Source organism: Ambystoma mexicanum, unplaced genomic scaffold (assembly GCF_040938575.1).
Source record: "Ambystoma mexicanum isolate Mex_15411 unplaced genomic scaffold, UKY_AmexF1_1 Mex_scaf89, whole genome shotgun sequence".
NCBI classification, from domain to species: Eukaryota; Metazoa; Chordata; class Amphibia; order Caudata; family Ambystomatidae; genus Ambystoma; species Ambystoma mexicanum.
This window is the reverse complement of record NW_027182509.1, coordinates 908,932-926,447: the sequence shown is the minus strand read 5'-3', so window position 1 is coordinate 926,447 and position 17,516 is coordinate 908,932. Positions and strand designations below refer to the sequence as shown.

At 52.2% G+C, this 17,516-nt stretch overlaps 1 non-coding gene across 1 annotated transcript; it reads left to right on the top strand.

The window, feature by feature from the left end:
• Nucleotides 1-16,858: 16,858 nt before the first annotated feature.
• On the top strand, nt 16,859-16,940 carry TRNAS-AGA (transfer RNA serine (anticodon AGA)). Its single transcript has one exon. It is a non-coding gene; the product is annotated as a tRNA-Ser (tRNA).
• The last annotated feature ends 576 nt before the right edge of the window (nt 16,941-17,516 follow it).

The following is a 17,516-nucleotide window of genomic DNA, read 5'->3' as shown; positions in this document are numbered from 1 at the left end:
TTCGTATGGTAGGAATTCTCCCTCTTTAAACAGTTGTCCAGCCCATTCCATCCCTGAGTCTGACCAGAACTGTGCATTACGGAACCCCCTGTTTCCCAGTCTAAGTGGGTGACCCCAAAGGGATGACATCGGGGACGGCCATGATGTCAGATGTGCCGTTTGGGGGCCCTCCCTCCATATTGCCCAGAGAACTCCCAGTGTTGGGTGGGATTTGAGCCTGTTCGGGATGAATTTAGGTGGGGCCCATAGGAGGTCGCGTACCTTAAGTGGGTGCGCATCCATGTCCTCCAAGTACGACCAGTATGTGCCCATCCCTTCCCTCATGTGTTCCAGGAGGACGCGCAATTGAGCGGCGCGGAAGTAGAGGTAAAAGTCAGGGAGCCCGAACCCCCCCTCCTCTCTAGGTAAGGTGAGAATGGTCTTCGCGGTTCTCGGGGTCCTACCCTGCCATACAAACTCGCGCACCGCATTCTGGAGGACCCTGAATGTTTGGTCGGGGACGCTGGTGGGGAGGCGGTGAAAAGGTATAGTAGGCGCGGGAGTATATTCATTTTCACTGCCGTCATGCGACCATACCAGGACAAGATCATGGAGCCCCATCTCCTTAAATCGGCGGTGACCTGTGACATAACGGGGTCATAGTTGGCAGGGGCGAGGTTGTGCAGGTCCCTGGTCAGAAAGATCCCCAGGTATCGGATTGAGGTCTTCCCTACCGCTATTCTCCCCAGACTGTCCCGGGAATCTAGGCCTGGGTCCCGAGTTCTCATGGGGAGGAGGACTGATTTAGATGTGTTGATCTTTAGGCCTGAGAAGCGCCCAAATTCGGACAACAGGGACAGGAGGGGGGGGAGCGAGGACTTTGGGTCCACCAGATAGGCCAGGATATCGTCTGCAAACAGGGAGAGCTTGAATTCTACATCGCCTCTCCTGATCCCCTTGATGTCTGGGTGTGATCTGATTGCTATTGCCAGGGGTTCCATAGTTAAGACATAGATCAACGGGGAAAGTGGGCATCCCTGTCTCGTTCCTCGTGATAGAAGGAGTGGGGCCGACAATTTGCCATTCACTTGGACTCTGTCCTTTGGGGCCCTGTACAGTGCGGCCACCCAGTCCCTAATGTGGGTCCCGAAGCCCATCTTCTGAAGAGTGAGCTCCATGAACTTCCACTCGACCCTGTCGAATGCCTTTTCTGAGTCTAGGGAGAGGACGCTAGCTTCTAGGTCCGACACCTGGGCGTAATGAAACAGGTCTATGGATTTGTGAATATTATCTGAGCCCTGTCTCCCCCTAACGAACCCCACCTGGTCACCATGGACCAGCTTCGGTAGGACCCCCTCCACCCGGCTCCCGATGACCTTAGCCAGGATCTTAACATCAATATTCAACAGGGAGATCGGGCGGTAGGAGGAGCACTCCGAGGGGTCTCTACCGTCCTTTGGGAGCACTACAATAACTGCCTCCATCATGGAGTCCGGGAGAGGACCCCCCTCCAGAACCGCATTAAACACCCTGACCAGGTGGGGGACGAGGGCCGACCGAAACCTTTTGTAGAAGTACACTGAGTAGCCATCCTCGCCCGGGGAAGTGCCCACCTTCATGCCATTGATCGCATGTTCCACCTCCTCCTCGGTCACCGGACCCTCCAGCCCCTCCGCCATCTCCCTAGTCAAAGACGGGACCTGGATGGAGTTTAGGAATTCCCCGATCTCCCCCCCGTCCCCTCTGCCCCTCTGTACTCAGACGAGTATAGCCTTTCGTAATATCGGCGGAAGGCCTCTCCAATGTGAGAAGTATCATGTCCCAGCTCCCCCGCCTCGTTCTTCACCGCCTTCACCATTCTGCTCCTCTGTACCTCCCTCAGCCTCCAGGCTAGGATTCTATCCGCCCTGTCCCCTTTTTCATAATACTTTTGTTTAACCAGGTGGAGGCTTCTCTCCGTTTTATGGAGGAGAAGGTCTTTTAGTTGGAGCCTGTAGTCATCCAGGGCGGCCACCCGGTCCCGGTCCAAGGGCTCCATGGGGGAGCCTCCTGGTTGAAGTTGGGCGATTTTTCCCCTCAGATGCCGCTCCTGGGCTTCCCTTTCTCTTTTCCTCCGGGTTCCCAATCGGATCAGGACTCCCCGCAGGGTTGCCTTAAACGCGTCCCACAGGGTGTGTGTACGCACCTCACCGTTGTCATTGAATTCAAAGAATTCTGTAATGGCGTCAAGGACCTCCTGGGCTAGGACCTCGTCCTTCAGAAGGGAATCGTTACACTTCCATCTTCCCCTGTGTTCGTTAAGGCCCCCTCTCGCTATGGTGACTCGGACCAGGTCGTGGTCAGACCAGGGGACTGGATCCACCCTATGGCCAGTGACAAATGGGTACAGGGTCTCGTCCACCAGGACATAATCTATCCGGGAAAATGATGTGTGCACGGGTGAGTAGTACGTGAACATAGGGGTGTCCGTTCTAGGGGTCGGAACCGTGTCCACCAGGCCCAGCTCCGAGTTGACCCTCTGGAAGCCCCGTGCCATGATCTCATCGAGTGCCCTGGGGGCCTGGGGACCAGCTCGTTTCCTGTCCCGGATTGGGTCCAGGACCATGTTAAAATCCCCCCCACCACCACCGTCCCATGGACAAAGCCTTTAAGTTTGTCCCTCACCTCCTCCCAGAACTGGATTTGGCCTTCATTTGGGCCGTAGACAACGGCTAGGGTAAGTGGGGCTCCCTGTAGGGATCCCCGCACCATCAGGTAGCGCCCCTCTGGGTCCTTAAGCACAGCCTCTTTCTCAAGCCCCACGTTCCTCGCTATCAAGATGGCCACCCCTCTCTTTTTATTTTTGTGGGATGCACTGAAGACCTCCCCAATACCTCCTCCCCGGATTTTGGGTTCCTTCCCCCGTGGCCAGTGGGTTTCCTGCAAGAAGAGGATGTCGAGGTTGGTCCTTCTGAACTCTCTACAGACCAGGGATCTCTTTGTGGGCGTATTTAAGCCCCGTACATTGAGGGAGCCCACTCCCAGGGCAGGTAGACTATCAGCCATAGTCCCAGATTCCCTCCCTCCCGGTCACTACCCTCGTATCTCTTTCCTTCGCGTGCTCCCTTGGTTCTACTTTGTGGATCCCTTCTCCTCCCCCCCCGGAGGGCCTGAAACACCCCAACTGCCCCCCGTGTCCCAACCGTGTCTGAACAACCCCCACTCCCGAATATACCCCCACCCCCCTCCCCGGCGTCCAGCCAATTAGTTCTGCCATAGCTGGCTTTTGGCCGAACCACCAGCCTGCCCACCTCGGCCAGGCATTTCACCCATAAAGCTCCTCCCCTTGAGCCCCCCACATTCCCCCCCGGTCGCAACCCGACCGTGTGTCCCCTGTACTTGCTGTTCGTGTGGACGGTAGTAGTGGTAGACTCTCCGAATCTGCTCCTATCCGTCCCGGGTTCAGTGGGTTACCCCCATTATCAGTCCTCGGAGTCATGTGTTCTCCCTCTTTTGCTGGAGATGGGGTGTTCATTTTCCGAAATTTCCTTGCGCCGGTGCGCCTTCTCCTCTCTCCGGATGGGCCGGGGCTGTTCGTTCTAAGGTTTTCTGGTCCCACTGGACCTCTCCGGGGGTGCGGGTCCACTGTGTACTCTTGAATGGCACTCCGGATGTCTTCTTCCGTGATCAGGGTTGAGCGTTGGCCCATGTATTCAAAGTTCAGGGAGAAGGGGTAGCCCCATCTATAACGCACGCCCCTTTCCCTGAATAATAGTGTGAGGGGTCGACATAGTCTGCGCTTGGCCAGCGTGTAGGAGGAAAGATCCTGGTATATTGAGACCCGGGCATTGTTGTAGGTGATTTCTCTGGTCTTTCGGGCCTCCTCCAGCACCTTTGTCTTCTCTGAGTAATAGTGGAACCGGACCAAGATTGACCGGGGGGCCCCCACTCTACCCCCTGCCCTATGCACTCTGTCGAATGTTGGCTCGGTTGTCATTTCCCCTGCAAATAGGAGGGTGATGATGTCCTTCACTATTCGAATGACGTCCCTCTCCGTTTCCCCCTCCGCTTCAGGCACACCGAAAATTCTGAGGTTGTTCCGCCTCTCTCTGTTTTCAAAGTCGTCCATCTGTCGGGCCCTTTCCTCGTCCCTCTTCTCCAGGGCCTCCAGCCTCATACAGAGTTGTATGTCCTGGGCTGCTGTTGATGATTGGTTGGCCTCCACTTGTAATAGTCTATCTTCGACCTTGTCCACCCTCTGGTCCATTTTTTCAAATTTCTGGGCTATGTCTGAACGCATGTCCCTGATTTCCTGCAAGATCGAGGCAAAGCCTCTTTCCATTGCTGCCGACGAAGGGGCCGCGTCTTCCTGTCGGGCCATGGTTTCCCTAGGGTCCGCGCTCATATTGCCTCTGGGGGTCTCCTGGAAACGGTATCCCTGTAGGGATTCCCGCCAGTTCATATGATAATCACCTGCAATTAACAGTGTCGATCCCCGCCCGCTCCGGGTCAGTGTACGAACTCCCTCCGCGGCCGGATGGGGGCTTGGCTATTTCCTGGGGGTTAGCCTTTACTTGGGGGGGGGCGGGCACACGCCCCACCCGTTCCTGGGTGGGGGCCTCACACCCCTCTCGATGTCCTCCGCAGTGTTCTGGGGCTTCTTCTGTCCAACCCCGTAGGAGGGTGTCGCGTGCGGCCTGGGAGCCCCGCCTGAGGGCTCCCGCGGTGTGTGTGGGGGGGGCGGGCACACGCCCCACCAGCGGCGGGTGGGGGCCTCACACCCCGTCTACCCCGAGTTCTGTTATCCGCGGGGGAGGGGAGCAGGGCGGAGAAGATCCGTTCCAGGGGTCCTCACGCGGTGTTTCTGGGGCGCGGGCGACTGTCCCCACTCGCGCCGGCGGGGGGGGCAGGCCCGGGCCCCCTCACGTTGCTGCCGCTCACTTTCCTCGTCCTCCCCCTCCGGGACCCCGCGGTCCGCGGCTGCCCGCCCGGGGGACTCCCGATGGGGGCGGGGGCGGTCGAGCGCCGGCCCCCTCCGCTCGAGCAGGTCCAGCCACGGGGGCTCCGGGCCGGTCGCTGTGCCCGCGCTTCTCCGTTCCGGGTGGTGGGGCGGGGGGGGAGCCTGTCTCCCGAGCCGCCGCCGGGCCTCCCGGACCTCCGGCTTCACGTCGCGGCGAGGGAGCCTCCGAAGCGACGCTCGCCCGGACGCGTTCACGTGCCCAGGCCGCGTCTTCTTCCGCTGGGGCCTTTCTCGGGAACCCCGGGGTCCTCGGATTCCGCTCTTTCTCCTGCGGGGCGCCCCAAGGGTTCGCTCGTCCTGTCCGCCGTGTTGGGCCCGCCGGGGGGGTCTCAGGGGGGGCTCAAAACCCTCTGGACGCCTGGCTTCGGGGAGAGCAGCACGTTCAGGCAGCCATTGCCTGCGCGCCCCCTGGTGGCCTCCCCTGTTGGCCTTTCTACAGACAAAGGTCTCTTGTCACATTTAGTGACTGACGAAGAACTGTTAAAAATCTCGAATCTTGAGACGTGAAACCTTGTGATGAACAATTTAATTCCCAAACAAGTTCTGAACAATAAACGACTATCTACGCCTACTGTGGGGTTGACTTGTCTCCCCACTGTCAATGATATTCTGTTACAGGAGGAAAGCTCTTGTCATTTTCCGGTTCAGTCGCGTGGCCCCAAGATTGCCTTGGTCAGCACCGAAAATACATTGAAGGCCCCTGCTAATATTCCACGCTCTTTGCCCACAATCAATCCAATTTGTTCCCTAATTGATCTTCCCATACTAAAAACAGCAGGTCAAGCTGCTCTAGGAGCAGCCTTTGAATGCACCGAACTTGACAACGATAGCGCTTTGGCATGTCAAGCTCCAGACATTGGTCGCTCTTCCATCTCAAGTGCAAATGATCAACTCAGCGATGTTCAGCCATTCAGCACTCCTCAGCCACCGGCACTAGAATTCAATACACTCCCTATTCAACGCGATCGGAGTGCGATTGCTCGCGCTAGTCGCCTGCAAAGAGTTGCCGAGCTTAAGGCAAAACGTACTTCCATCATACCTCCTGTATGTGAAAACTTAACGTTGAATGCAAGTACTCCACACCCAAGGCCATCTCAGTTTGGCGAAGAAGTTCATCCGACGATTTCTGCAAAAATATTCTCCAACTTTAACCCGCATTATAACTTGGATAATTCAGTTGGCTCCTTGTCCCTTCATGATTCTGTACCTCAACCGCTTGGCATTTCACCCAAAGCGCTCTCTCAGATACACGACAATGTCTTTGCTGCCTCTGCTGTTGCCTTAGCTCCATTCACCAACATTTTTGAATCATTGATAGGAGCTTTAAGTGATCAAGGTGCTGCCATCTCTAATCTAACGACAAAAATCGATAAACTTCAACACTTTTCGTGCTTCCTTCAAGCTCAAATGACAACAAATGCTGAAAATGCGATGAGATGGTAAGACAGGTTGAGCGATCTAGCTACTCGTCATCATTGTCAAAATGACTCCCTAATGGAAGGTTTGTTGGACTCTGTGAAATGGATGCGAAAAAACACAATCTTCGCCTCCTGAGGCCTCCTCCAGCACCTTTGTCTTCTCTGAGTAATAGTGGAACCGGACCAAGATTGACCGGGGGGCCCCCACTCTACCCCCTGCCCTATGCACTCTGTCGAATGTTGGCTCGGTTGTCATTTCCCCTGCAAATAGGAGGGTGATGATGTCCTTCACTATTCGAATGACGTCCCTCTCCGTTTCCCCCTCCGCTTCAGGCACACCGAAAATTCTGAGGTTGTTCCGCCTCTCTCTGTTTTCAAAGTCGTCCATCTGTCGGGCCCTTTCCTCGTCCCTCTTCTCCAGGGCCTCCAGCCTCATACAGAGTTGTATGTCCTGGGCTGCTGTTGATGATTGGTTGGCCTCCACTTGTAATAGTCTATCTTCGACCTTGTCCACCCTCTGGTCCATTTTTTCAAATTTCTGGGCTATGTCTGAACGCATGTCCCTGATTTCCTGCAAGATCGAGGCAAAGCCTCTTTCCATTGCTGCCGACGAAGGGGCCGCGTCTTCCTGTCGGGCCATGGTTTCCCTAGGGTCCGCGCTCATATTGCCTCTGGGGGTCTCCTGGAAACGGTATCCCTGTAGGGATTCCCGCCAGTTCATATGATAATCACCTGCAATTAACAGTGTCGATCCCCGCCCGCTCCGGGTCAGTGTACGAACTCCCTCCGCGGCCGGATGGGGGCTTGGCTATTTCCTGGGGGTTAGCCTTTACTTGGGGGGGGGCGGGCACACGCCCCACCCGTTCCTGGGTGGGGGCCTCACACCCCTCTCGATGTCCTCCGCAGTGTTCTGGGGCTTCTTCTGTCCAACCCCGTAGGAGGGTGTCGCGTGCGGCCTGGGAGCCCCGCCTGAGGGCTCCCGCGGTGTGTGTGGGGGGGGCGGGCACACGCCCCACCAGCGGCGGGTGGGGGCCTCACACCCCGTCTACCCCGAGTTCTGTTATCCGCGGGGGAGGGGAGCAGGGCGGAGAAGATCCGTTCCAGGGGTCCTCACGCGGTGTTTCTGGGGCGCGGGCGACTGTCCCCACTCGCGCCGGCGGGGGGGGCAGGCCCGGGCCCCCTCACGTTGCTGCCGCTCACTTTCCTCGTCCTCCCCCTCCGGGACCCCGCGGTCCGCGGCTGCCCGCCCGGGGGACTCCCGATGGGGGCGGGGGCGGTCGAGCGCCGGCCCCCTCCGCTCGAGCAGGTCCAGCCACGGGGGCTCCGGGCCGGTCGCTGTGCCCGCGCTTCTCCGTTCCGGGTGGTGGGGCGGGGGGGGAGCCTGTCTCCCGAGCCGCCGCCGGGCCTCCCGGACCTCCGGCTTCACGTCGCGGCGAGGGAGCCTCCGAAGCGACGCTCGCCCGGACGCGTTCACGTGCCCAGGCCGCGTCTTCTTCCGCTGGGGCCTTTCTCGGGAACCCCGGGGTCCTCGGATTCCGCTCTTTCTCCTGCGGGGCGCCCCAAGGGTTCGCTCGTCCTGTCCGCCGTGTTGGGCCCGCCGGGGGGGTCTCAGGGGGGGCTCAAAACCCTCTGGACGCCTGGCTTCGGGGAGAGCAGCACGTTCAGGCAGCCATTGCCTGCGCGCCCCCTGGTGGCCTCCCCTGTTGGCCTTTCTACAGACAAAGGTCTCTTGTCACATTTAGTGACTGACGAAGAACTGTTAAAAATCTCGAATCTTGAGACGTGAAACCTTGTGATGAACAATTTAATTCCCAAACAAGTTCTGAACAATAAACGACTATCTACGCCTACTGTGGGGTTGACTTGTCTCCCCACTGTCAATGATATTCTGTTACAGGAGGAAAGCTCTTGTCATTTTCCGGTTCAGTCGCGTGGCCCCAAGATTGCCTTGGTCAGCACCGAAAATACATTGAAGGCCCCTGCTAATATTCCACGCTCTTTGCCCACAATCAATCCAATTTGTTCCCTAATTGATCTTCCCATACTAAAAACAGCAGGTCAAGCTGCTCTAGGAGCAGCCTTTGAATGCACCGAACTTGACAACGATAGCGCTTTGGCATGTCAAGCTCCAGACATTGGTCGCTCTTCCATCTCAAGTGCAAATGATCAACTCAGCGATGTTCAGCCATTCAGCACTCCTCAGCCACCGGCACTAGAATTCAATACACTCCCTATTCAACGCGATCGGAGTGCGATTGCTCGCGCTAGTCGCCTGCAAAGAGTTGCCGAGCTTAAGGCAAAACGTACTTCCATCATACCTCCTGTATGTGAAAACTTAACGTTGAATGCAAGTACTCCACACCCAAGGCCATCTCAGTTTGGCGAAGAAGTTCATCCGACGATTTCTGCAAAAATATTCTCCAACTTTAACCCGCATTATAACTTGGATAATTCAGTTGGCTCCTTGTCCCTTCATGATTCTGTACCTCAACCGCTTGGCATTTCACCCAAAGCGCTCTCTCAGATACACGACAATGTCTTTGCTGCCTCTGCTGTTGCCTTAGCTCCATTCACCAACATTTTTGAATCATTGATAGGAGCTTTAAGTGATCAAGGTGCTGCCATCTCTAATCTAACGACAAAAATCGATAAACTTCAACACTTTTCGTGCTTCCTTCAAGCTCAAATGACAACAAATGCTGAAAATGCGATGAGATGGTAAGACAGGTTGAGCGATCTAGCTACTCGTCATCATTGTCAAAATGACTCCCTAATGGAAGGTTTGTTGGACTCTGTGAAATGGATGCGAAAAAACACAATCTTCGCCTCCTGAGGCGCTTGCAAGATACAAGAAAATTCATCAGGATCCCCTCATCCTCAAGTCTCGACCGCACCTGTGACAATTGAAAACGAACCCTCGCAGTCTGATCCAACTGTGAGCCTTCTGGCTCCCTCCCATGACACTTCGGTTCCAAACTGGAAAATGCAGGGATCAGTCCCTCAAACAAGCAGTCTCGCAACAAAAGCAATTCCGTCACAAGGACATGTACCGGCGCAAACCTCTACGTCAGTGAATTCATTCAACATATTGAAAGGGCCAGCAAAAACAATCACTACAAGCGCTGAAACTAATCTGAAAAAGTCTGCCGGACAAAAAGCAGAGCATCCTAACAAAAAATGTATACAACCTAAACAAAAACAGCAAATCAAAAAAATGTTTATAAGGAACCTAACAACCCTGAAGAAGACAAGTCTGTTCACTCGACATGTTCATACAACGACTGTAACAAAACCTACAAACAATGCACCATCAAGATCAATAGGTGCCAGACCGAGGTCCACCTCAGCAAAACGCCGGCGCATAGCATCCAATGATGCTTCCATTGGAAATGGCTCTCATGACTCTTCTGTTGACCTATGTGATCTATCCACTTACTCAGCTGATCTTGAGAATTCCACCAATGCTTCTATTGTAGCCCCAGCTGTATTATCAACTGGGCCATCAATGAGGGAGAAGCTAGAGGCAAATAAAACTTCGAAGATCGCCCAATCAAGGCCCAATGTTCGACAAATTTCACCCTTAACAAAGAGGACAGCTCAGCAACCACTAAGTTCTAGGCTAAATCCTAAACACACGTCGAATCAGCTAAAATCGCGCTTGCCTCCAGTTCAGCGCGCTTCTGGTCCTGCGAATCTTGAGTCTCAAACTTGCAAGTGGAAACTATGTCTCCAAAACATCCATTCAGACGGCAACAAAGTTAATCTAAATAGAGGAAACATTCTAAAACTGCTCGCATGCATACCACCACTGCGAGCCATTTCACCAGATGACATCAAAATTGTGGAATATATAACGGAAACGTCTTCCGACCAAGTGTTTCTCCATATCTCATCGACGGCATGAAAAACATGCTACTTCAAGCAAACGAAGATCTCCTGCTTTACGGCTTCGATCTCACCCTCAAGCCTCTTGCTACGAGAGCCGTTTCATCTTCCAAGGTAAATCGTGACCATGAAGCAAGTCACGGCACCGCCAGGCGATTGGCCTTGCGCCAGTCTCTAGTCTCATTGCCCATCATTTTAGAAGCTGCCACGCATCAGTCATTTGAAAGAAGAGCCAACAATGCGAAAAGATTCCCAAATGGACCACGCAAATAACAATGAGCCAACTTCAAACAACAAGAACTAATTCTACTGTCATGGAACACGAGAGGATTCACGCATTTGTTTAACACATTTCAAGAATCTTTGGTGAATGTGTTTGCGATATGCTTACAGGAAACGTGGCTACGGGATCCCCCCACTCGCGATGGATTCATTACGCTGATAAATCCAGCTGGCAAGAACCCAAAAGGTCGACCTTTTGCGGGCTTGCTAACACTCTTGAAAATCCAGAACTGGTGGTTGCTTGTTGTCTCCACGAATCCTGATCTATTTGTGCAAAGCACTCTGATCAAACTTTCGCTAAGAGCCACTGTTTCCAATCTTGTAATAATAAATGGATACTGGAATCCCGCCATGATTTCATCAACATCTTTCATCCAGTCAGTATTGAACGAAATAGATCACACCTTTTTAGAATACGACAATGTTTCTGTACTCAACTGCGGCGACCTCAACTTCAGGTGGTTTAAATATGACCCACTTACTAAATTAAATGTTCGGCTTCCTGATCTTGAAGTAGCTCAGCGAGGCCAAACTTGGGCAAAGGATCTTTTGGTACACAACTGCCAGATGCTAAATGGAACAATAAAGGGCGATTCTCCCGCAATTCCGACGTGGCATTGCATGGCACGAACAAATACTCTTGATTACTTTTGGGCCTTGGCGGATCTCTTCCACAAAGTCTCTTCCCTTAAAGTGCGGCCGATGTCATCTAGCGATCATAACCTGCTGCGGCTTGTTTGGCGTGAAGAGCATTGCAATACGCCAGAAACATACTCCTTTCAATTACAAACAAATGCAGCAGGCAATCGATTAGCAATTAATGGATCTGCTATTGCCAATCTAAGCCACAGCGTAAACGCATTTGAGATAGTAGAATATACACATCTGCTGATGGACCACACTCAAATCATTTCCAACTCAAGAACGTTCGGGTCATTGCCGAAACATCTATATATTTCTGAAATTGCATTGGCAAAAACACTATTAAGGAAAGATCTCAGGCAAATCAAAAGAGAGCCGAGCGACCCACGTTGTAAGGCAATGAAGATACAGAAAAATACCCGTGAAATCTGGGCCATCCTGAATAAGGGCCGCTCCAAATCATCCCCAGCAATATCTAATGAAATCACAAGCGACAAATGGCGCGAATACTTCACCTTAATGTACGAAAAACCTGTGTCTGAAGATCCGTCGCAGCCTGATGCGACACTTTCTATTTGGGATATTACACCTTCCTGCAAAGAGATTGAATCTGCAATCTCTAAGCTGAAAAATTCAAGAGCTGCTGGCCCGGACCAAATATCAAACCTCATGCTCAAAAAACACAGTGTACATTGGGCGAAATTCATCCACGAGTTGTTCTCTCAGATTACAAACAGCAGGAAGCTGCCCTCCTCCTGGTGCAGGGCAATTGTAGTTCCGATATACAAGAAGGGATGTCGAGCCGATCCTGCTAACTATCGCCCGATCGCCCTCCTAGATACTATTGGGAACATTTTCGGCTCTTTTTTGCGCCAACAGCTGGTGAATTGGGCAATTTCAGCAGGAAAACTTGACTGTCGCCAAACAGGGTTCACGAAAAACGTGGGGACTGACATGAATCTGACAATCTTGTCATTCTTAAAGTTGTCAGCGATGGAGGCGAAAAAAAGAATCTTCCTTCGACAAGCCTTTGATGCCATTAATAGGACCAAACTATGGGCAAAACTACGCTTGTGGCATTGTCCAGATCATCTGCTAGAGCCCATCATCGCACTGCACTCCAACACGTCCATTCAAATCAGAGTCAACTCACAAGGCGACCTCACAGATCCAATAAGAACATTTTAAGACGTCAAACAAGGTTGTCCCCTCACAGCAGATCTTTTTAAACTCTTTATAGCTGATTTACCGGAGTGGCTAAAGTCTGTCCATTGTTTTTCCCCCAAGCTTAATGGATCCTTCATCAATCACTTGGTTTATGCTGACGACATAGTGTTGGTTGACCAAACTCAAATCGGCCTTCAACATCTTCTTTTTCGCCTGCATGAGTTTCTAACGTTTAACGAGCTCTATTTAAATGCCGAGAAAACAAAAATCATGTGCATCGGTCAAGGTAGGTCAAAGAAAGACAGGTCTTTCCAATGGCACATAGAAAAAAAAAGTGCTAAATGTTGTGTCAAGTCTATCCGCTATCTTGATGTAATGGTCAATGACTCGGTCTGCGAAGCTGCATGGACCAGTGATCTGATGGACAAAATAAAGATCCTGAGTCTCCAAGCTGCCAAGATAAACATTGACTACGGGAAATTTTCTGTCACTCCCGTAGTAATGTTTTATCTTCAAAAAGTAATTCCAACTATCACTTTTGGCGGCGAAGCAGCATTGAATATCAATCACAACCTATGGTGCCAATTGGAGGAAAGTTTTGGAGACGTGTGCTGAGCCTTCCGAATTATATCTCTATGTCAGCCTTGAGACACGAGCTAGCTTTGAACTCTACGTATATATGACAATTGTCTGGAAATCTCTATCTACCTTGCGTAAAATACTACTCGGCTCTACCATCCCGGCATACAGCATCTTTAAACCGGGGCAAGAATCCATCGACAATGTCCTTATTCACGCATGGAAGCTCAAACTAAATTCTATTATGGCTGATGCAGGCATATCGGAAGAAGAGCTAGTCAAGCGTCCACAACATGCCAAGAAGAAGCTAGCAAAATGGGATTGGATCACAACCTACAACACCCGCCTAGCCCTCAAATCTACCCCGCCCACTTCCAGAAGTCAAGTCAAATTACACTGTCAACCAAAATATCTCACGAACTGTCAGTCTCGCCATCATAGGGCACAATTTCTAAGGCTGCGACTGAACGCTTTAAATACTAATGAGATGCTCTGGAGGCAAAAGAATAAAGAAACAGCAAATAACTAGTGCCGCTTTTGCAAAACTACAGAAGTTGAGTCCCTAAAGCACTTGGCTATATTGTGCCCAATGCTTACAGATTTCCGTGAGGTGCACCTAAACGAATTCAAAACACAATCCCAGGAGCCTGACGATTGGTGGGACTACGCCACAGCAGGTCATAACATCAAGCTTTCCTGCAACCTCATCAACTTCTTTGATGAAGCCCTAAAGTCAGTACCCAACTGAAGGCCACCAGTATCTGAAAGATCTGCCTTCATGGTGGTTGCCCCTTCCGGTAACTGTGTTACCTTATAGTATAACACCTATTGTTAAATTTGACTAAGGCTACCCAGGGAGGAGATGAAAAAGGAAATGTATCTAATTGTTCTTTCTTTTGAAAATGTAACAAAAACATGATATGAAATATCAAGTTGAAGTTTTACAATAAAAATAAAAAATAAAAAAAATATCCGAATGGTGGTGGAGGCAGCCACTCCCAACGCCATGCCCCTGGCGGAGCTAGAAGCGGCAGCTGCCGAAGATTAATGCTTTTGAATCCTAAAGCATTCCATGCAACAGGGGTCGTGGAAGTCAGTGCTAAAATCTTTGGCAGGGTGGACTCAGGAAGCCAAGACCGGACTGGAGCAGCTGTGGAAGATCAGGGAGTAACTGTCATTCTCGGCGTCGGGCCTGCTGCTCCGAGGTGACCGGATAGTAGTCCCCCAGTCGAAGGTGAAGGACGTGATCAGTCTAGCTCACCAGGGACACCAGGGCACTGCGAAGACCAAGGCCAGGCTGCGGCTGAAGGTTTGGTTCCCAGAACTCGAGCGGAAGGTCGACGACTTCGTAGCGGCCTGTGTGTGGTGTCAAGCAGCATCCCCATTACAGAGGGAATCTGTCATTGAGGCGATGCCCCGGGGCACACGACCTTGGGAAGTGGTCCATGCAGACTTTGGATCGACGACCATGGGCACCCACTTCCTGGTAATGGTCGACGAGTACTCAAGATATCCGGAAGTGGAGTTTGTGGAGTCTGTGGCGTTCGAACATGTGGTGGTGGGTGTGGAGAAAATGTTTGCGGCCCACGCGTTCCCCCCACACGCTGTACCCCGAAAACGGGGCACCCTTCCAGAGTGAAAGGTTCTCGGAGCTGATGGAGAGCTGCAGAGTGCGACACCGGAAGATAACCCTGTTGTTGCCCAGGGCGAATGGAGAGGTGGAAAGGCTAATGTGGACACTCAACAAGACCTTCAGGATCGCCCAAGGACAGGGACAGTCCCTCCAGAGAGCTCTTTATCAGTTTCTGCGGGTGTACCGCACCACCCCGCATGCTTCCATGGGCGTGGCTCTGGCGGAGGCGTTGCTCAGGCGCTGCCCGCGGTGTCTGCTTCCCGAGGAAGGGGAGAAGAAGCCAGGGGTGATTGACAACCAACAGGTCGAGGCGGACCGGAGGGTGAGGATCGAGCAAGAGAACTTGCGAAGAGGGCTTCGCCTGCAGCGGCCGGAGCCCGGGGACGAAGTGCTCATCCGCAATCAACACCCCCACGGGAATCTCTCCCTCCCCTATGAGCCGGAGCCGTTGGACATTGTGGCCGTCAAGGGGTCCATGGTAACTGCCTCTGACGGAAGGTCTACCATCACCAGGAATGTCAGTTTCTTTAAGAGGCTGGGGGATCCCAGAACTGAACCACCTCTGGAACCTGACTTGGTGGAGATACCGGACGATGGAGGAGGCCCTCCAGCACTCCAGAATCCCCTTTTCGGGGGGCGTTGTTGGAAAGACTGCCCATACCGGAGGTAAGCTGGAGGTACCACCAGAGGGCTGGGCGAGGGAAACCCGCTTACCTCAGCGATTACGTGCTGGGACAATTAATCAACCTGAGTCCGGGGAGTGTTGAGTAAGGGGACCCGGGTGGTTGATAATAAAGGGGCCAGTGGGGAAACTGTATTGATCGGTTGTGTTAATAACTTTGCGTGGTTTGCAGTGTGTATTGTTATAGTATTTTGTGTGTCCTCCCGAAAAAGGAGGAGTGTGGCGCTGCCCCTTTTACAGGGACGCGCACGCGGCGGCGTGACGTTTCACGCCACCGCGTGCAGCATAAATAAAGGGGGCGTTCCCGGACGCGGGCAGAGCGACCGGGAAGCCCGAACAGCAAGGACGTGTGGGGTGTGGTCCTTGCCAGGTTGGGGGCTTACGGGCATCGCATGGGGGGTCTGGACAAACCCCCAACAGCTGCCACCAGACTCACGGGTCTCATGAAAGGGGGTACCCCGGCGAGGAAGAGGGGAAGAATTGGAACCCTCAGATCCGACCCTGGTAGCAGCCCAGGACAACGATCGGCCGAACCGCAGTCATCTAGCCCTCCTCCAAGCCTGACTAGACGGCAACACAGCCGATACCACCTGAGAACAGCCGTGAAGCCGCCAGCCAAGCTAAGTGACTATGTGCACGAATAAGGACTCGAGCGATGTGCCATGGGTAGAATGTATTTTGTTTTGTTCATGTGGAAGTAGAGGACTGTTATGTTCACGTCACCACGTCTACATGGTGACGTGGAATAAACACTGCGACTTCCTCCCGAGGAGGAAGGACGGGCCCGGTCAAAGCCATGAATGAGTGGGATGAGTTCCTTCATCGTGCTGCATTTAGTGTACGCAGCGGCCCGGCTCGGTTCTGGGAGCACCAGAGGCGTTGCTAGGGGGCTATAGCCCCTGGTCTTTTGGTTGTAGCCCCGATAGAATCTCAGGAGCTACAACCAAAAGGCTAGCTAGCCCCCAGTCCCAACAGTTCCGGCATTAGCATAGCCCTGGGTCTTTTCCAGACCTAGCAACACCCCTGGGGAGCAGCAACACCTTTATAACAGCCATGATGTCTTCCTCTGAATCATCCTTCTGCTCATCTTTTCTTCCAGTAATAACTATTTATTCTCTCAATACTTCTTCATATGTCTGCTTAATAATGCTTTTCTCATTTCCTGACACTTCAGTTATTTTTTTTAAACGTCTCTCCACCAATGCCATTAGAAAAATAACATTGCTAGTATATGATGCATAAAGTAGTACTCAATATGATACATAAAGTTGAAATGCAGTAATGAAATATTAGGTTGCACACGCACTGGAATTAGTGAGAGCGCACAGGTTTATACATTTAAAAGCAAGCGTCATGATTCGCAATTTGAAGACTGACGGGAGCATGGCTCAACTGTGTGTATTCCATTGGACACGTTATGGCTGCAGCGATTTTTTTATTCTGTTTTCTTGCCACTGGGTTTCTTTTTTATTCCTTGTTTTTGTAACGATTGCAAAAGGGCAGATGGAATACTACTCAATGTAACTTCTTCCACATGAGCCACAGCAGAGGGAGGCTGTCCTATAGCTTGGGCACAGCAACTGAGTCATATGGTAGTCGTGGCCGAGCGGTTAAGGCGATAGACTAGAAATCTATTGGGGTCTCCCCGCGCAGGTTCGAATCCTGCCGACTACGGAAATTTTTATTTTTATTTTTTGCATAGCTGCAACAAGGGCGCTCGAAACGTATTTTAAAATTCCGCTTCAATGTTAAAGCACGTTTTCTGACACGTGGCGAAGCCGCACCGTACGGATGGCCACTCTGACTTTCTAGCAGCGTGATGCAGGAGAGGAGGGGCTTAGTCTACTCTGAGAATGAGCGGAGGGGATAAGCGATAAACAGAAGGTGAGGAAGAAAGAAGGGACGTCATCTGAACAGAATAACTAACTACAACACAGAGATGAGAAAGTGGCAGGGAGGTGGATTCTGTCAGTTATGGAGGTGACAGAGCAGTCCCTTTTTTATTACTTACAGCTTCTTCCATGTTATATGTGCTCCACCTCCTCAAAGCTGTTAACTAGAACGTTCTGTGAATCCATATAAAACATGCATTGGCAATGCCAAATGTTTGGGCTTTTTTTGCAGGCATTGGAAAGGCAGTTAGGTATTAACTGGCCATTGATAGTAGCAGGTGCAAAATGGTGCCAATACCTGGACATCTAATAGCAGTGCCTGGCAAATCTTTACTACTTACACACAAGCCACACATGT